The sequence below is a fragment of the Coturnix japonica genome, chromosome 7, assembly GCF_054131305.1.
Source record: "Coturnix japonica strain WE chromosome 7, WE-NBRP24, whole genome shotgun sequence".
Classification (NCBI taxonomy): Eukaryota; Metazoa; Chordata; class Aves; order Galliformes; family Phasianidae; genus Coturnix; species Coturnix japonica.
The window spans coordinates 26,878,113-26,897,093 of record NC_140669.1 but is presented as its reverse complement, the minus strand read 5'-3'; the positions used below and the strand labels follow the sequence as shown (position 1 = coordinate 26,897,093).

The 18,981-nt window shown below is 44.1% G+C and overlaps 2 long non-coding RNA genes across 3 annotated transcripts in view; both read left to right on the top strand.

Annotated features, from left to right (window-relative positions):
* LOC146760129 (uncharacterized) overlaps window positions 1-946 on the top strand; it is a 40,193-nt gene extending 39,247 nt beyond the window's left edge. The window contains exon 5 of the long non-coding RNA XR_014948386.1: window positions 498-946. This is a non-coding gene — a long non-coding RNA (uncharacterized LOC146760129). The remainder of the gene's footprint in view (window positions 1-497) is intronic.
* Window positions 947-1,835: 889 nt separating this feature from the next.
* LOC107316442 (uncharacterized) overlaps window positions 1,836-18,981 on the top strand; it is a 50,050-nt gene continuing 32,904 nt past the window's right edge. The window contains exons 1-3 of one of the 2 annotated variants that reach the window (XR_014948385.1): window positions 1,836-4,703; window positions 10,608-10,756; window positions 18,648-18,773. This is a non-coding gene — a long non-coding RNA (uncharacterized LOC107316442). The remainder of the gene's footprint in view (window positions 4,704-10,607; window positions 10,757-18,647; window positions 18,774-18,981) is intronic. The other variant, XR_001556349.3, reaches the window with a different exon arrangement.

Below are 18,981 nucleotides of genomic sequence, written 5' to 3'. Positions count from 1 at the left end.
GGATTATGATGAAACTATTTGCAGTTTCCCCCAAACGCGGTTTGGAAATCGCATGGGAAGCAATCCTCCTGAAACCCTGCCTGAAAAGCACACACCGACCGTCACCTAATGGTCATTATGATGAGAGCTGGGTTAATAGATAACCTGCCGACAGAATCCCAAAAATCTGGGTGTTTCTGTAGTCTAAACCTGCCGTACAGTTAATTAAAATTCCCCCTTTTGGGGGTCCGAGCGCTGCACCTCCACTGTATTCCAGGAGATGGCAGCAGAGGCTCGGCTATGTGAGTGGGCCTGCCTGGCCCTGCAGCCCTGCCTCCCCGAGGACATCAGTGCCTGCCTGGCAGCCAGGTGGTGTCCCAGGCTTCACCTGCCTGCTCCTGAGGTCAGGAAATGCTTCGTGGCACTTGGATAACATAGCATGGTTTTCTAAGAGGGAAGAAAGGTGGTTTTAAGCAATCTAGACATTAAGAACAATGTTCTTCTTGTTGTTTTTGCAGAAAACAGGACAGAAATAGGTATCAGTGTGAAGACACGCTGCTGGCCTTCTAGATGCTATTCCACTTTGGGACTGTGCTTCTGTTATCACAGCCTAACAGGGCTTTACAGAGAAACAGCACATTCTGGGTTAAGTGACAGCTTGGTCTGGTCCCTGCCTCTCCATTCATCATGTGGGCACAGTCACAGGGTGAGTCTGATTTTGATTTCCACCTCTTTATGTTAATGCATTCTCTTTTATATAGCTGTCTGCCCTACCAGTAAATGGCACATCTGTCCTTTCAGACCTCTGGTACAAACAACCTTCAGTACAAGCAAGGGATACAGGTTGCCATACATCCATTGTCACAGATTCTCTTCAACTTTCAGCTCCCCTGCTCTCATGTTATTTGGTTAGCAGCAGACTTCCTTCGAGACAGCAAACCACTGGAGTAATCTAGCAAAACCCCCAGTGATGCCCAGCCTTCACCGTGTTGCCAGCATGACACAAAGCACCAGTTCAGTGGTCTCTAATACAGTGTATTACTGTCACTGTGACATTTGGGCTTTGTTACAAATCGATTTGGCTAAATATTCCATTTTGAACCTCTGTTTATGTGCTCTTTCATGATTTGCAGTGTTCATAGGTCATTGCTCCAGCTGGAAAGGGCCGCGTTCTCTACAGTGCTTGCTTTCTTCAGAAAAATGTTGAGTGTGCTTACTACAGGGAATGTAATTTAAAGCATTATCTTGCTGAAGAATTGCACGTGGCCTTGGAAAATGCAAGTGAATAAATGAGAAAGTGGTAGGTTACCTGGAGAAAAAGTGTTCAAGTAAAGCTCTGTGGGTAAGACAAGTTGGAATGAAATTTGTTCTCATTTTTGGTCACAGTGTCCCTGTTGTTCATCTCCAAGTACAAAGACTGTATGAGTATATTCAAGTCATGTTCCTGTGAAAGGAATTCTTTTCTTAGAGGTATTCTTTGCTGTCTTCCTACTGCAAGAAAAAAAATGATGAAGGTGTCAAGCAAATGGATCCAATTACATGCTTTTCTTTATTTTTTCCTATTAAATAAGTAATCTACAACTTTTGTCTGTGTTCCTGAGCTGAGACATTATTCAGGCTACTCACTGACTGAAGTTTCTTCTCTTAATGGCTACTCTGTCCTTATGAAGCCACAAAAAGCAGCCCTACCTGCCGTTACCAATAAGAATTTGGCCATCATCATTGTAACTTGAAATTGCATGTGTAGGAGTTTGGCTGTGGGAGGTAACTTAACTGCACTTGTGTTCAGGAATGACTCTCCGCTGACCTTGGCACTGCTACACTGGGGAAAGGTAGTGCAGCCGTGATCTCCATAATGGGAAAAAGTTACGCCAGGCCTAAGCCCTACCAGACGGATTGCTTAAATGGATCCCCTGCAAATCCATATTGAGGCTGTTTCTCTGAAGAAGAGTTTGATTTGTTTCTTCTGTAGCCTTCTCTACTGAAACCAGCAAGATGTACAGAATGCAGTGAGTACTAAAGTTGCTTTTAAGGGACTATAAAGCTCTGATCAGGAAGCACAGGCATAAATTCCTGTGCTGAAGTGAAGTCTTCCATATAGTTTTTCCCTTATTCTGACTCACCTGGCCTGGTTGCTACGTGTTGCTCCATCCTGGGGGAAGCAGAGTGCTCAACGCATTGCTCACCTCTCCTGTGACCTCTCCGCTGCCACACCTTTGTTGGATGACAGCAACAAAAACAGCACAGAGAATTCCCAAAAGGGTGAGGACACCTTAATCCCTTCAGAAAACCAACCTGATACTTCATGGGTGGGTCGCTCCTAGCCTCAGAGTAAATTAACATCTCCTTCCTCATCCACAGCTCTCTCCTTTTCACATCACAGCAAATGCAAGTGCTGAAACCGTGTACCTGTAGTCAACATGCATCCTCATTATTAAAGCCATTTACGGGACAAAGACATTGTTCTCTTTTAGTCCTGGCTGTTTCCCCTTTTCCCAGCTCCTTGTACAGCTTATCTCCTCGTGGCTCAAATTGTTTGCCTAGTAGACAATGAAAAAACACAACCATCAGCAATAGTTTATATCATTTGGTAGTTCTACTGCTTTTTTGCTAGCTCAGGCTGCCCAGGGTGCCATCCAACCTGGCCTTGAGCACATCCATGGACAAAACATCCACAACCTCTCTGGGCAACCTATTCCAGACCTCACTAACCTCTGAGAGAAAATCTTCCCTCTGACATCTCATTTAAATCTTCCTCCCTTTTGTTTAAAGTCATTCCAGACTTGTCCTCTGGAGCTCAGAACTCAAGGTTTCAGAGTGGAAGTTGAGTTGGTGCCAACCATCACCCAGCAGCCCATTCAAAGTGCCAGCCCAGCTCAAGAAGCAGAATATTCTTCTGAAGGCCCTTTAGCTTCAACCTACATTGAGCTATGACCATTTTTATACTGAACTCCTGCAAAATCAGCATGTCTGGGAACCACGACAGAGTGTTAGCAGCTAAGTTTCTCTTTGAGTCTTTGTTCACACCAGTGCTTCAGAGCAGAGCTAGCAAGGCTGAGGTCATGCTCTGAAATAGATCAGAAATAAAGGAAGGGTTTTGCTGAGGCCCTGCCACATCAGCCTGCTTAGCTTAAGGAAACTGTGAGTAGGCTGAGTGCCTGTCCAGCCTGTGCACCTGCTTTACCTCTGTGCACCTGCGGCATGTAGCAGCAGAAATCACTGTTGAAAGTCAGACCTTGGTCAGAACAGCCCCAGGTGATTCTGAAAGTCTTGTCCTCTCCTGTGCTGTTCTAAAGACTCCAAATTACAGTTAATTGCTAGGGCTCGGGTGTTCTGGCAGAGCTCCCACCAGTCAGCCTCCTCCTGGGCAGGCTGTGTTGGAAAGCTGGTGGGGCTCAGACCTTTGGCTGCCCAAGAGTGAGGGTCATTCCCCACCCTGGAAGGATGAGAATAGAACGTCCAGTGCAAGAGCAAGGTGGGTTGAGGTGTTATCACCCCCCAGGCCATGCTGATGGGCTGCAGTGCAACAACCGAGACCCAAAGGCCAGAGCTGCGACCACATTTCATGGGAAGAGTATGATGTTTATTGGACGGCACTTGGGTCTAGCTGAGAAATCCCACTACACTTGGAGAACCCCTGTGTATGGGAAATTGGTAATCACAGCCTGAACCTCTGATTAATCAGCTGAGGCAAGTGTTGGTCAGCTGTGGGAGCACAGGTGAGGGTAATTTAGCTGTGCTCTTGGAAGGGATAGAGCTTGACTCCACCTCCTCTAGACCTCATTTAAGAGCTGACCACCACTAAGGCAGTATTTCTTAGAGATTGAACTTTGGTGGAGATCACTTCAGCATTTCCCAGCGAAGGCATCTGTATCGGTGAGTCTTTCCCTATAAATAACCTTTTGACTATCTGTTACCATCTTTGTATCATTCCACCTTACACCCTGTGAGAAGAACCAGAGTGGCAGTGGTTTTGCATGGTTTGTGATGCTGACTTATTTCTTTCATGTGGAAAGTGAGGGCCTCATCACACTCTGGGTGAAATCAATGCCAGCAAGGCCTGTAATTAGGCCACCTGCCTACAGAGCCATCCTGCTTTTATGAAGTTTTCCACACTGGCTTCAATTCCTCTGTTAGAGACTGTCAGTCCCTCCCATGTTTTGTACAAATGATCAGGAAGAGGTGCCCTTATAAATGAGATGGGAACTTGCAAGGCTTTTCCTCTGACCCTTCATCCACTTTGGAGAAACTCCCAAAATTGGTGGCAGGTGTCGAAGTCAGCTGCATGTGTTAGTCTGTTTCTCTCCTTCCAGCATGTTCTGACTGGAAATAAAACCCGAGTGTTTGTTGATTTCAGGCAGGTTAAATAATTTTGCCTCATAGGTCAGACTAGTTAAAAAAAAAAAAAAAGTCTTAAGGAAAATGTGGAGGTTTGGGGTTTAGTGTTGGTGCACTGCATCAGGAAAGAGACACAGCTGCAGCTGACTGGGAGGGGGAAGCAGGGGGGATGTTCAGCTGCCAGCAATCTGCAGTACTGTGGCAGCATTTCTCAGTTGTGTCTGAAATTTAGCAGAAAATCACCCCCAAAAGTTAACCTGGTTTATAAACTTTTCTAAAGGTGAAAGAGGAGAGTAATGGCTGCAGTGTTATCCCATGGATTTCAAGAGGATGCTGCCTCCAGGAGAGCTGGCTTGGATCACACTGGGAAGCACAGTAACTCAAAGGTGAGCCTCATTACTTCCTTGCTCTTAATCCTTCTGGACAAAAAGCCCAGCTGCTGGTGACTCAGGAAATAGTGATTCATAATGGAAATGGTCCTCACACCCAGAAGAGTTTGACGATGTATCTTTGCAATACCCACACTGGGGACTAAAACGTAATGGAATGGGGTGTCGTGCTTGTTGAGGAGATGTGTATCTGGATGCAGTGGAAAAAACTCATTGAGGCCCATGAGCTATTTTAAGGGTTCAGTATTGTTCGTCTCACTGATAATTTAAATGTCAAGCTGCTTGATGCCTTGTGGGATTTTTAATCTCCTAAAATAGATACTAAGGTGCTACCTTTTCCACTGATCAGTGCACAAAATGGTGCTGTGTTAACATAATAAAATAATTCTTCAACTTGTACAAAGGAGCTACAATATTTGGGCAATGCCTGGTGCTATGATTTTAATAAACAGAAGTTCTGTGTCCTCGTGCAGCCTGGGGAGGCAGGAACTTTTTGTCTTGATGATCTCTAGAGGTCTCTTCCAACCCCTACAGTTCTGTGGTTTTGGTCAAATTCCATGCTTCCCCCAGGCTTTAGGGGAATGGCAGCAATGATCTGTGCTGAGGGGCCCTAGGGAGGAGCCGACTCCTAGCCTAGATTCACCCTTTCTTATCTTCCAATGAGTTCAGATATGCACAAAAACAGAGAAAATAAGATTTCAGTGAGTTTGCTGCCTATGGGACAGACTACTCACTTTAGTATGTAACTATACAAGAGGAGAAAGCCCACTGGAAGCCTCTTAGTGCTTATTGTCTCCTATAAAAGGATCTTGATGACCTTTCCTTTGAAAGGCTCTAACACCTTTGCCCTGCAGCAAACCTGTGATGTTCAGCAAATGAGGAATCCTCAGGCCACTCTAGGCCTTTCCTTTGCCTTCTGCGCAGCTTTTGCTGTGCTCACTGTGCCTCCTACTACCTCCTGCTTCCCTGGGACGTTCCTTTGCTCCGAAGCAAAGGCATTTCTGCCTGCTTAAGGCGTATCAAATATTCAGACCCTCCTGTCTCCAACTACTCACGTGCTCTTGAATAGTAGAGAAAGAAAGCAGACCTTGGTGAGGTATGCTTATCTCATATTTGAGTGATATAATGGAAGCGTCATCCCCTGGTGTAATGGGATCATGAAAAAACAATGAGGCATGAAATTATTTTCCTTCCTTCCCATATAAATCCCTTGTTGTAAATTAAAGCTTTTACCCATTTAACTAAAGGTGAATCATCAATGCCTGCATAAGCCTGCTGTCAATAAGTAGGGAGATTATCCAGGACAAACACTGGGATCTCTTGGGTCTCTCTTACTAAGGATAATGTAATGTTCTTCACAAGTTATGTTAGCACCAAGATAATGGGGAGCTGGGCGAATGAGAGTAATGTACGTGGCTCTCAGCACTTGGGAGCTGGATGGATCCCAAAGGCTGGGGTGATATCCTCACGTTGTAAGTATTATCCAGTTCTCCATTGAAAAAGCTCTTTGGGTTAGCATCAGATCAGCACACACATACAGGCAAACCTTGCAGTGGGTGGAAGGATGGCTTTCATGAGGCCGTCAGGAGCGTCCCCTTGCTGGGCTCTGCCAGCAGCAGATTTAAGCAGGCCTGTGTGGTGAGCTTTGCATTCATTACCCACCCAAACAAAATCTGAATTATATGCATACTGTAGCCAAAGCAATCGAGTATAACTAAGCCAATAGGAAGATAGAGCTCATCCTATTTTTCACTTAATTGTATTTCAACTTGAACTGGAAATACTATTTGTTTTAAACAGTGGATATCAGTTCTTATTCAGGGGTCTTGAAACTGTGTGTTTTATTCTTGTACTTTGGAGATCGAGGGCACTGACATCTCAGCCCTGTCCAGGGCAACCCCCTCCCTCTGTGCTGAGGTGAAATAAGCCAGAAAACAGAATGTACCTGAGGCAGGTCTGATGTAGGTTTGTCAGCACCCTCAGCTGCACAGGGCTGCTTCCTTCTCATTATTAGACATCTACTTCCAGATGCAAGACAAACCTCTTCTGCCCCTTGCAAGCACCTCAAAGAAGTTGTTTCCTTTCTCTCGGTAATAGTCTTGTGAGGATTTCTATATGCCCTCCTCTTTTCAGATTGCATTTTCCACCATCTTCTCCTGGACAGTTTTCAGGATGAGCGCTTGTGCCTATGTTCTTCCATGACCCATGCCTTCTGCTGCCTTGAATTCATTGCAGTGCCAATCCATGACTGCTTTGCTTCTTACTGATGGTATTGAAGCTCTAATAATCCTACTGTATTTTTTTTTCTGCCTGTTGTCAAAGACAAATTATTTGAATTGTGCCCTGTTATAAGTGCCAACCAACCTCTTTCACAAAAGCTGGAGTCAGCAAGAGAGGTTTTAGTGAAGCAGAATTGTTCCTGTTACCTCGGGCATTTCTGCTTTGAGTAGAGAGTATAATTAGTTTTGTGGTTATCCCTAAAGGTGCAATGTTTCTGCTTCATTTTGCATATTAGTGACCTCTAAACTCATGAGAGCCTGTAGCTCACGGTGGCAGCTGGCAGAGGGTTTGGGTCCTGGTCCGTGACAGACTGCAGTGGAAAGCCCACCCTGCAGCCTTTGTCTGCCTTACGATTATTCCCTGCACCTCAGATTTAATTTGATGTAACTATAGCTCACTGGCAAACGACAGCTCATAGTTAGACAATTTTCAAAGTCTAACTGCACTGGAGTTTTCTCAGTACCTCAGAATTTCTTAATTGTATTAGCCATGGTGAGGATAATTGCTGCTTTCACATCCTTGAAGCTTCTTATACAAAAGAGGCTTATGCAAGAATATGTTCTTTCTCTCCAATAAGTGATCTCTCTGTTATTAAGGACTGTGCATAGCAGGACTGCTGGGAAGCATTCCACCGAACCATTATGTACTGGAACAAAACCTGAAACCTGCAGATACAGGACTAAATTACAGTCTGGGACAATCAGCACGCACTTCTTTTTCCTGGTGGTTGCTCTTTCAGATGAACAAACCTCAAATCCGTGGATAACCTGGTATTTTTGATATTGAGGATCTTATTTGCAGGAGAAATCTCCTGTTTGTAGTTTGCTGGTGCTCTGGCATTGCTCCTGGTCTCAGACACCAACGTAGCTGTTGAGCAGGGCCTTTTCTTCCTTCGGAATTGCATCATGATCTTGAGCTGTATGTGAGGCTTCTAGACATCAGGGTATCATTAGCTGTGTGCTTGAGGACTGAAGTCACTCCAGCAGCAAGAATCAGGCATCATGTTCTTCCTTAAGATCTAGCAAATAAGCAGGAACATGTGCATGTGCGATCAGATGCCATGTATCCCTTTGAGACCGCAACTATCACCAAAAAATAAAATAAAATAGGCTAAACAAAGTGTCTTCTAACAACAGCCCAATAGACTGAGTGTGGGAGGGAGGCATGCAGTGAGTCAAACAATCCAGCAAGCGAGTTCTATACAAGTTGCTGATAAGGTAGACACATTTCATGGCCCATTCTGAGGAAAATATTACATTTCATGGTGCTTCACAGAGGAAGAGAAATCCTATTAAAATTGTGGAAAATTATGCATACAAGGTATACATGGTGTTTAAAATGATCCATATTTTTGAACGCAGGATAACAAGGTAAATGAACATCTCTTAGGGATAACAGCGAGTGTCACAGGAGTTTTGCACGGGGTCCTTGGTAGGAAGTAATATTATTATTGTTACAGCACTGAGTTCTTTTGCATTGTGTTAAATAATGCTCAAAAATAGTCTACTTCTCTCAGTTGCTAGACAGACTTGGTGGGTAAATATGGAGAATGGAGAACCTGATGGCAAATATTTGAGCGCTGCAAGAGTATCAGACCTTGTGATCATCTGTTTCCTTCTTTCAGAACTTTGAGTTAAGATGGGCTATTCTATCACTCTGAGACATCAGAGCGGTAATTTAGGTTTTCCATTTGCCATGGCCAGGTGAAGTACAGTTGCTGCTCTGAAAGTACTGCCTCCCATTTTATTATATTGGCCCATGAAGTCAGGGATGGATGTGGTGATGTGGCCACAGAGGTTGAACCTTCCCACCAATGTTTTGCTACATTTTTGTTGGTATGTGACAGATGGCAGCTTGTCCTGCACATCAAAACACTTCCAAGTGCAGCCAGGAGCTGTTGCTTTCCTGTGACACAGTAAGAAACCAATAATGCACAATGGAAACTTAATGCCGACTTATTTGTTGATCTTCAATGAGAACCATCCCTTCTTTGTGGCAGTTAAGTACTGGGATTCAGGTGTGAAATTCTGGTTGAGCACAAAGAGGTGAGTCATGCAAGCCTATATTCTCATAGGGTGGAAAAAGCGATGTGGAAGGACAAAGAAAAGCTTTCTAACAAGAAGTGGAGCTTTCTGGGGTGGTGGCAGGGTGTTGGTGGAAGGTGGCTCTTTCCCAGTGTGTTGCAGCACTGGATGAGCTCCTTAAATGGCCATGGTAAGAGAATAAACACAGTGAAGGATCCAAGTCCATGCACAAGCACATACATGTCCGTCACACGAGGCAATGAAAGAATATAAGCATGCAAGGCTTGGTGTGATGTAGCAAAATACTGGTGTCTGTCTTTTGGTATGGGAGCTGTTGTTATCAGTGTTTAATAGGCGCTCCTATTGGGAACTGCTTTTGGTCTCGCATCTTTCTGATGTTTGTTTTCATTTAATGTTTTTTTAATGGTTTGTATAAAATGACAGGGGTAACTGTGGAGGAAACGGCAAGCTTCCTTTATAAATGCTTGCTCCTATTTTCTGACTAAGTGTAAAGAGATTTGTGGCACAGTTTGAGGCCCAGGAGCAAAGTCCAAGCTCTGAACAGTGGTCATATTTGCTGACATTAGCTGACATATAGCAGTTAATGAGGTTTATGGTAGACCCCTTTCAGGTTGCGTGGTTCTAGCAAACAGAAATGTATTGGGCCAGTTACCTGCTGGAGAGACATCTGTGGCTCCAAGCTGGGGCAGCTGATTGCAGCTTATATGGTTTCAATAGCTTGCACCTTTAGCAAGAGCAGACAGCCTGATGGGGATCTGGCATCCCCAGCAGCTCCGAAGGCACAGCTGTGAAACAGATAACATCTCCTCAGCTCCTACAAGGCTGCTCTTTTATCACAGGAATTTAGGTTTCTCTTCTGTTTCTAGTTGGTCTGAAGGGCTGATGGGAAATGGCATGTTCTGGTGCTGCTGTTTGAGGGGATGGGCCTGTGTCTACCACCAGGGATACTTCCTGGTCGGGCATCTAAGGGGGCTGGGAACACACAGATGGGAGCTGGTTTGTAACGCTGTGATTTGCGATGCCTTGCAGTGCTTTCTGGAAGTGTTTAGATAACATAATGGGCCCCTTATGGCATCTGAGGAGACAAGGTTTGACATTCCTTAGACAGTGTTTTGATGAGGAAAGTGTTTGTATTTAATTAAGACTGTTCCACAGTAATGGGTATGAGGCTGTACAAAGCTGAGCAGGGATGAGAACCTGCCCGAGTCCGGTAATGCAGAAAGAAATTATGAGTTTAACGGGTGTGAAATCATCCATTTTGTTTTCTTCAAAATGAACTGTAGTTCACTATATAGCCTGTGATGGCTGACAAAACTACATCAGAGGGTTGACCATGCAAGAAACCAGAAAACATTTCCGTGCAAGAATCTGAGGAGTAGCTCCATGAGGACAGTTGATAGCAGATGGGTGACATGCATTCAGATGAGGCATTCGCAGTGTAATTCCCCACCCAGTTCATACACGAGAAAGTGATATTAACAGGAAAAGGGGGAAAAAAGTTGCTTTGGTGAACTGGTAATTTAACTTGGTTGTGCTTTGGAATATGCATCCTCAGAGTTTGTGTTTCCATTGCCAGCCCCGGGGAACTGAAACTCTTCAAGAGCTGATGCAAATGAGACAGTTCTCTTCAGGCTGCTTCTCTTCTGTTGGAGACTTTGTGAGAGATCCCTTGTCAGGATCCCAAATAACTTGAAACAAGCGAAGGCACTGAAATCACTACAGCAGGTAAGTGCAAACAAGTCAGATGGCATTTGAATATCAGCCTGTTTGAGCTGTTTTCAGAACGCTGGTTTTTAGTTCAGCCTTACATGTTGTCCTATTCCCACGCTGTTTTAAGCCCTCATCAGCGTCTCCTGACTCAGCTTCCTCTACCCCTGTTGTCTTGCCTATGGTCTCAGTAGGATTTCTTCAGCTGAAATATATAATGACATGAGAATGTATTGCTTTACTATTGTGTGGAAGAAAAACTGGTTTCTCATCCAGTGTTGGTTAGTTATGGCTGTGTGGTAAGTGGCCCTTTTCTGAAGAAGTGAAATGGAGACACAGTTGAACACGATAAAAAGAGGTAGAGCTTTTGAGTTAAAATATAAACATAAAACACTGTCAAAAGTGCAGAAATTACAGCTGTTAATGGTCATGTAGAAAATGATTGGAACCTGTTGCTCAACCAGCCCACTGAGTATTGCAGTAATTGTTATCTAACTGAAATCAATGACAAAATCATCACTGATTTCCCAGGGACTGCAAATGAACATAAACACTTTGTTTGCCACAGGTTTGATCTAAATCTTAAGCATCTCTCAAGAAGGAGGAGATTTGAATCCTGGGGATGATCTCTGTATGTTTTTATATCAGAATGTTGCACAGAGCAATGCTGATTTCCACCTTCTGCTCTATACAGAGATTTTGAGAGCCTGTGCTTCTTCCATGCTTTGGTGGTCTCCAGACTGGGAGATGTTTCTATGAACCATGTCTTTATGCAGTGGTGGGATGGCTGAGGGCTCTCAATCAGTTTGATCCCATCTGAGCTAGCCTGCCTATAACGAAAAGCTTATGTCAAGCAAGCAATCTGCAGATTAGTTCTGCATTGCCTGCAGAACTAAAGGTGCACAGCTGATGGCTCATTCGTAAGGTTTTAGAGGCTTGAGTGCTTTGTTTTAAAAAAAATCTGATGTGGTCAAAGCTTCCATTGTACTTTGTTTGGGTTCTGTGTTTTTGATGTCAGTGGGAGTTGTGGCCACAGCAATCCAGAGGAAAGGTGCTGACAAGCGTTCCCAATGCGGTGTAACAATAAACTCCCTGTGGATTGTTGAAGTCCTGCAGCATTGGTCTCCTGGCCCTTTTTTTCCTCTCTCTGTGAGCTGACTTGACTTTTTAAGGAGAATGGATTTCACCAAAGCAAATTGATATTTTGTCCTGTGATATAAAGCTGATTTATGGTGGATCGTTTGAATTATTGCTTCCAGACAACAAACAAGTCAAAATGTCTATTGGTATTTTCGTTCCTTCAAACCTGAGCCACTGGGGACCCTTTGAGCTGCTGTTAAAGCCGCAGAGCAAAAGCCATCCGGGTGCAATCCTCAGCTCCTTGCAGTGAGAGCAGGAGGTCGGGCTCCCAGCTTACCATTACTGCGTGCTTCTGGGGGTGCTCCTCTAAGGAGAGACTTCTTGTTGTGTCCAAAGCTTCTTAAATCAAAAGCTCTCCTAAGAGCACTCTGCTGAGTGTCAGTGATGGATGCACATCCTCCCCAGCCCGTGCAGGGATAGAATGTAGCACAGTGATTGGATTGGCTGGGACTCGTTCATAATGCACTGGTTCAAGGCCTGGATTCGTGAGGCTGGAAGAACGCTAATGAGTTTCCAGTGTTTGAGAAGGAACGGATCATTAGATGGTCACTGATAGGGGAACTGTTGTATTCTCTGGTAAGTAGAGCAGAAAATTGGATTTATAATTTTTAATTTGCTTTTTGCCAGGCTTTGTCTAAAAATAAGCCATAAATGTAGCGTTGATCTTAGTCGTATCGTTACCATCTGCCTCTGAAGTGCGAAGGTCCTCGTTATGTTCTTCTGGACAGTGGCTTATCCTTAGATCCAGTTTCAAATACGAGTTTATCCCAATCCTCTCAGTACAGTTTCTCAGTTTTCCATACTTGCTTGGAGTCTGTCCAGCCTGTGCAACTCTTTGTTTGTGAGTAGTGACATAACAAAATTAGCTCTGATCTTTCTGCAGCAAAGGCACTCCCTTGCATTTCCCCTGAGGCCCTTGTGCTGCTACTGAGTACTGGTGCCATGTACTTGACATTGCGTATGGAACCTAATGCACCAGCGTGGCAATTTGCTCCAAAATTTACTTCAGAGGTCTTAAGAGAAATTTTGAATTCAGGAGGATGTAACCTCAACTAGAATGAGGCAGCCATGTGTGCAGGATGACCTTGGTGGCAGGTGTGCTGGTGTATTGGTTAATACTGTGGGGCGTCTTTTACCTTTGAGTGAATGGTGTGAGTTTGGTAATGCTGGAATATTTTTCTCTGTGTTGAGATAGGAGCAAAAAGGCTTAAAAATGGGCTGTCTTCCTCTCCTCCTGTCCCCAGTTTGGAACTGGAATGCACAGGCAGGTCCTGCATGCACAAGGGGAAGATATTGGGCCATATTTTAAACCAAATAATGCAGTGCTGATTTGGTAGTGAGATAAAGATGGGCTGCAATATATTTGGGCCCAAATGTTGATGAGTTGACTTTTTTTTTTTTTTTCCCAGCAATCTTTTTGTTTTTCTTTTGAACCTTCTATTATTATCTGACTTCGAAAGCAGTTTAGGACCTTCACAAAATTCCTTTAGGCAAAATGGTGGAACTTGATTTTTGTACTGGAAATATACATCCACTTTGTTTATCCAACTTAAAGCTTTGTCATGATGGCCGTTTCCTTTTTGTTAGTGCTTTGTTACTTACATTACAAGTTGTTGGGTAGATCTGTTAAGCAGCTCGTAGTAGAGTTATGCAGTTGTTAAATCCAGCTGGTGCTGGCAGGTACTCCCTGAGGTGGAAGTGAGACACCTCTGCTGTCATGGCTTTTTTTTTGGGGGGGGAGGGGGACTGTGTTTCTTTTATCTGAACTATTGTTTCCAGGCAAAAGAAAGTGCAGGGGGAGGAGGATTGCTTTATTTTGGAAACCTTCTGTCCCCTTGAGGGAAGAGGAGTTGGCTGTGGTTTCAGTGCTGCCTTGGTACTAGAAGTGAGTTACCTTCTTGTGCATTGGTTTATTTATGGGAGTCTTTCACTGTGACTGTAAGTGCAGGTAAAACACTGACATCTAGTGTCTAAAACACTGCATCCAAACACGCACCCAGACTCTAGTCTTGTTCCTTCTGTGATGGACAGAGTTGATTATCCAGTAACATTATGGACTGCATATAGTATTATGGATTTTCTCTGTATAAGCAACAGGGAGCTATTATTTTGTACAACAAGTAGCTAGAGGGTGGCTGGCAATGCAATGTGAAGGTCTCTGATGGAAGCTGTTCATACAGAGCAGTATGTGAGAGTGATCATACGGCAAGAAAATCCAACCTACATGTTGTCTATTGCTATGCTGATGATGTTTCCTTTCAAATTCCTTGTGTTAGAATACAGGTATAAAGAGTGTTTTTTGATGAGTCTGAGTGCTGTCCTGACTGAGCCAGATGCAGAGGAGCTGCAGGGTTAGGTTGTACATCAAATCTGCTGAGGTTAATCAAAGCAGTTAAGCAGAGAATGGCTATAGCTGGAAAATTACCACTGAGAGATGGGAAACCATCCCCTGGTGTAGAGAGCAACCTCTGCCTTTCGCCTAGTGTCATAATGAGCATGGCACTGAGGAGATGCGCTCTTGGATTTGATAAATAAATCCAGACTGAAGCATTGCATCAGCTCAAAACCTGGAACTGGTTGGAGTCAACTCCAGCTGGAAATACCTGGTGTCCAATAAGGATGAACATGCTCTGTGTCTGTAGCCTTGCTCCTGCACACCTCAGCATGGGTCTTGAAGCTGTTCTGGTCTCACTGAACAGCTCACAGGGCTGTCCTGCCCATGGCTGAAGGCAGCATCTAAGAGCAAAGCCTTGTCTCTTTCCCTGTTCAAGTGAAAAAAAGAGAACTAACAGTTCTGTGGTGCCTCTTATGCTTTTGACTTGGCCCAAGGAGCTGGGAAGTAAGTCCTTTTGGTGGTCCGTAACAGGAGGCCATCAGGCCCTGGTTTGCCAGCTGTCTGTCCTCAGGGAGGTGGATGTGTTAATTGATGTTTATTATTCCTAGGTGTAAAGACTAGCACATTCTGAAGTGTCTTGCTGGATGGTCTGTATTAGATAAGCAGGGTTTATGGTTATGGTCTGAGAACAGCTGGCTGGAAGTGAAATATTTGCACTGCAGTGAAACAGAACAGAAATGTAACAGTATTTCTTTCTCTTAGAGATTTCACATAGGACCAGAAGGTGCCACTGAGCTGCTCTTAATTTCTGAGCCATTCAGAGCAAGCCATGTGTGCCATGGCCTCGTGCAGCAGGACTCCAAGCTGAGGACCTGCAGCCAGTCTCCATCAGCACTTCCCACCGTGCTACACCGAGCTCCATGTAGGAGGCAGCTGTCTCTTCTGCTCTGCCTTACTCCTCTGGGAGAGCTGTTGCCTAGACAGGTGTTTCCAAGTTGAAGTTTAACATGTCTTTGGCCATGTATGCCTATTTGCTGTTATGCCATTGCTGATCTTCAGTTTCTGAAGGACGCAGAGTGAGAAGCTGAGCTAAATATCAGCTGGTAGCCCCAGCTCCTTACAGAGATTTGATCTCTTCTTAGCCCTAAATACCCTAAAAAGTTTAGGACTGCAGTTCTCCTTTCCCTCTCCCCCTATTTGCTGAAGTGTCAATCTGTGCTAGTTTGTGTATTCAGGAACTTTGCAGTACCCCTTATGGGGTTTCACGGGGCCTTTCAGTTTGTTCCCATCTCCACCAAAATGGGTTCCTGATGTCTCCAGAGCTGCTTCTGCCTTTCCCATAGCAGGCTGAAGTTGGCAGTCCAGAGGCAGCTCAGGGGTTTTCCTCTAGCAGTCATTGCCAGCTGTTGGGATCCTGCTAGCAGCAGGGGGTTACTCCTTGCAAAAATGGTACCCAGTACTTCATACCTTTCCTATTACATGGCTGCTTTCCTTCTCTTTCTGCTAATCCAAATCAGTGGTCCAGCAAATCCTTCCAATAGGTGTCTCCAGCAATGCCAAGGACCAAAGACTTTGGGAATGAGCAGGACTTCTCCTCTCAGCAGGATCTTAAACTACATTTGTGGCCCTGGATCTGAGAATTTCTTCCACTACATACAGAGAAGCCTGTGTGTAGTCTGCTGAAAGTGTTTTTCTTGCTGAGAACCATTAGAATGCCGTTCTTTTGTGCTTCCTTTGTCTCTCTCTAGTTTCCTCTGCTTCTTTTCTTACAACAAGAAAGTCCTGTTAGACAACTTAATATAGAAGAGAGTTCACAGGAGGGGTCTCGGGTCCTCTCTTTAAGGTGGGTACAGGTTTGCCCATCTGTGAAGGCCAGTTCTTCCTCCCCCCACACTTCCCCCTGCAGTTCCCACTTCAACTCATCTGAGGCTCAAGCACCGTGAGCCGTTCACCGGGGAAAGGATGCAGAAGCTTTCCCAGGCAGACGTCTGTGCTCCAGGAAGGTATTCACTTGTGCATTATTTCTATGTGAAAATCCGGTATTTCCAGGTATGATGAATAAAGCAAAACTCCTTTTGTGCCCCCAAAAAAGGCTGGATCTGGCTGGTCCAAGGGATGTCACAGATGTCCCCTGCTTTGCTCATGCTGTTGAGCTGACAGAAGCAGAATGACAAGGCTATAGAACAGGCAAGGAGACAAATTTAGTGAGTTACTTTACAATGCACACATACTGATAGTTGGCTGTGTGTGTTATTTCTTCAGAGGAGGTGGGTCGGTCTTTCAAATCAGGTAAGGAACCGGTGCAACTGCCTGGAATAATTACAGGGCGTTTGTCACTGGTTCTGATCTAATCTGTTAAGTACATCCTAGATTTCTCTTCCTATGTCTGCAGTCATGTGTCACTTGTAGTCTCTAGTCTAAATAACTGTATTTATGGGATTACCTGACACACAAGCTGCCCATCAGATGAGATTTGTTATCTGGGATCGGAGCTGAGGAAAAAGCCTTTCTTTTGGTCTGCCACAAACAGCCCATTTTCTATTTATTTGCAATTCTTAATTGTTGTATAAATGAAATAGTGAATATTTTCTAGGTACTTTTCTTCTGGCTGATAAAATGTAAGAAACCTTCTGCACAAACCTGTCTTCTAGGAAACCTGAAACCATATCTGAGTTATTAAAGTTTAATAGCCAGCGTGTGTATGGGGGGGGGGGGAAAGTAATTACTTCCCATAACATCGTTCTCTTTCAAGAATTTAGCTGTAACCCTTGATGCAAAATTATTCCACTGGCATTATAAACCGCAGTGTAATGACTTATAATGTCACCTCTTACTACCACACAGAAACCTTTATGTTACGACTTAGATTATACACCAGAAATGAAGGTGACTGCAATGAAAGTAGATGGCTGATGTGTCAAGGTGGCATTTAAGCTAAGGACTTCATAGCTACGTGTGTTGGAACATGACTTAATTAGGCATGCTGCTTGGGGTTTTTTTGCGTCTTGGTTAAGAAGGATCCAAATTCAATTGTCTTCAGTCATGTTCTGCATGTTTTCTGTCAATAGAAGTGGATGGTGTTGGTAAATCTCAGATTTGATTCTGTTTTCCAGGATCTTAAGATGATGTGGCTTTAAATGCTGTCAGATATGTCATTGATAAGAAAATTGTTGTTGATGTTGAGTTGATATAGTTGATATAGAACACAGCATTTTCCTTCCCACCAAACATCTCTAGAAACCAGAGAGAGTGCAGAGGAGGTGGAGCACTGTGCTACCCCCTCACATCCTCACAAGGCTCCTTAGCATGTAACATACCTTAGATCTGTGTCAAAAAACAGATGTCACCCCATTGTGGTATATGTTTTACAATAGCTGGAACACTGACCTGTGTGCATTAAGGCCTTTACACAGTCATGCAAAAACTCACATGGGGGGTACAGAGATTTCTGAGTGCTGTGGGGCCTGATGTCTGAGCTTATCTGGACATACTCATTAGAAGCTATCAGGAAGGCAGGCCAGGCATTTTTCCCATGAGGTTGTGCCCCATCAGTAGTTGTATTCCGGGAAGAAATGTTGGGAATAAATAGTGTTTGAGTGTTTATCAGCATCGAGGTCATCCCCTCCCAGAAACAAGCAACTTCTGTGACTTAGGTAAAACAGAGCTGATGTCAGTGCAAGTCCAGATGCTCAGCTGAATCCTCAAATGCCTCCCATGGCTGATCTGGAGCAAGTCAGATCCTGACAAAGCCTTGGTCTGTAATGGAAAGCAGTCCTTGCTGTGGTGACTGAATAGGAAAGTTACTGGAAGTATTAGAGCCAAACTTTTTGCCTGTTTTACTGGTAATTACTGCACTGTTCAGGCATTCATGCTGCTACTTCAGTATTTCGGCGTTTATCCTCTAGAACAGCCCTGTCAGGCATGGGGAGGATGGCAGAGAAGAGGCTTTCATGATATATTTTGCTCTTGAGCAAGTTGGCATTTGTTCAAACAAAACACAATGCAGGAGCATGTCAGATGTAATCAGCTGCAGCAGAAGAATGTCAAATATGCAATCCTCATTTCATTTCTGTTCTTTCTGATGTTGAAATGCTTTACTTGACCTTTTTTTTCCTTTTAATATTAAGAATAGGTTGTTCCACTGAAGAACTCAGAAGGCTGGGAAATGATGATCAGTATTAAATTACACATTATTAAAAAGAAATTACATGGTATTTTTGAATCAGCCTATTTTGTTGGCTCTTCTCCCCTTCCCCCCCACCCATCTTTGATTTCTCCTTTAGTGTTGTACTCCTGGAATGGAGAGTTAATTTCTGACTTGGTTTGAATAACCACACCCATATGGGAGCTGAGTTATTCTAAGGGCATCAGAATGCATCAACTTCAAGCTCTTCCAAACTGAATTTGAATTGCTTTTTTTCTTTCTTTTTATAGCAGCAGTCGTATCATTAGAGCAAGGTTGTTTGCCTTGCCAGAAGATTTCCTCGCTCCCATCAGCAGAGGCAGCTTTCTGACACGCAGCGGTTTCACCGATCGTATTTCAAGTGACCCTTGTAATTGGTGAGCATCAACCGGCGGTGCGGTTCCAGCATTAAACTTTAACTTTTCTCATTTAGGGTCTTAATTGTGCTTTGAAATGTTTGATGGCTTGGCTGACCTTTTTTCTGGGTTAGCCGAGGCTGAGATTTGTCTGCCAGAAGAGAAGCCGTAGAGGAAACCTCAAAGCGTGGCACCTCATTGGTTTCAGTTTGATTGCGTGCTCGTGTGT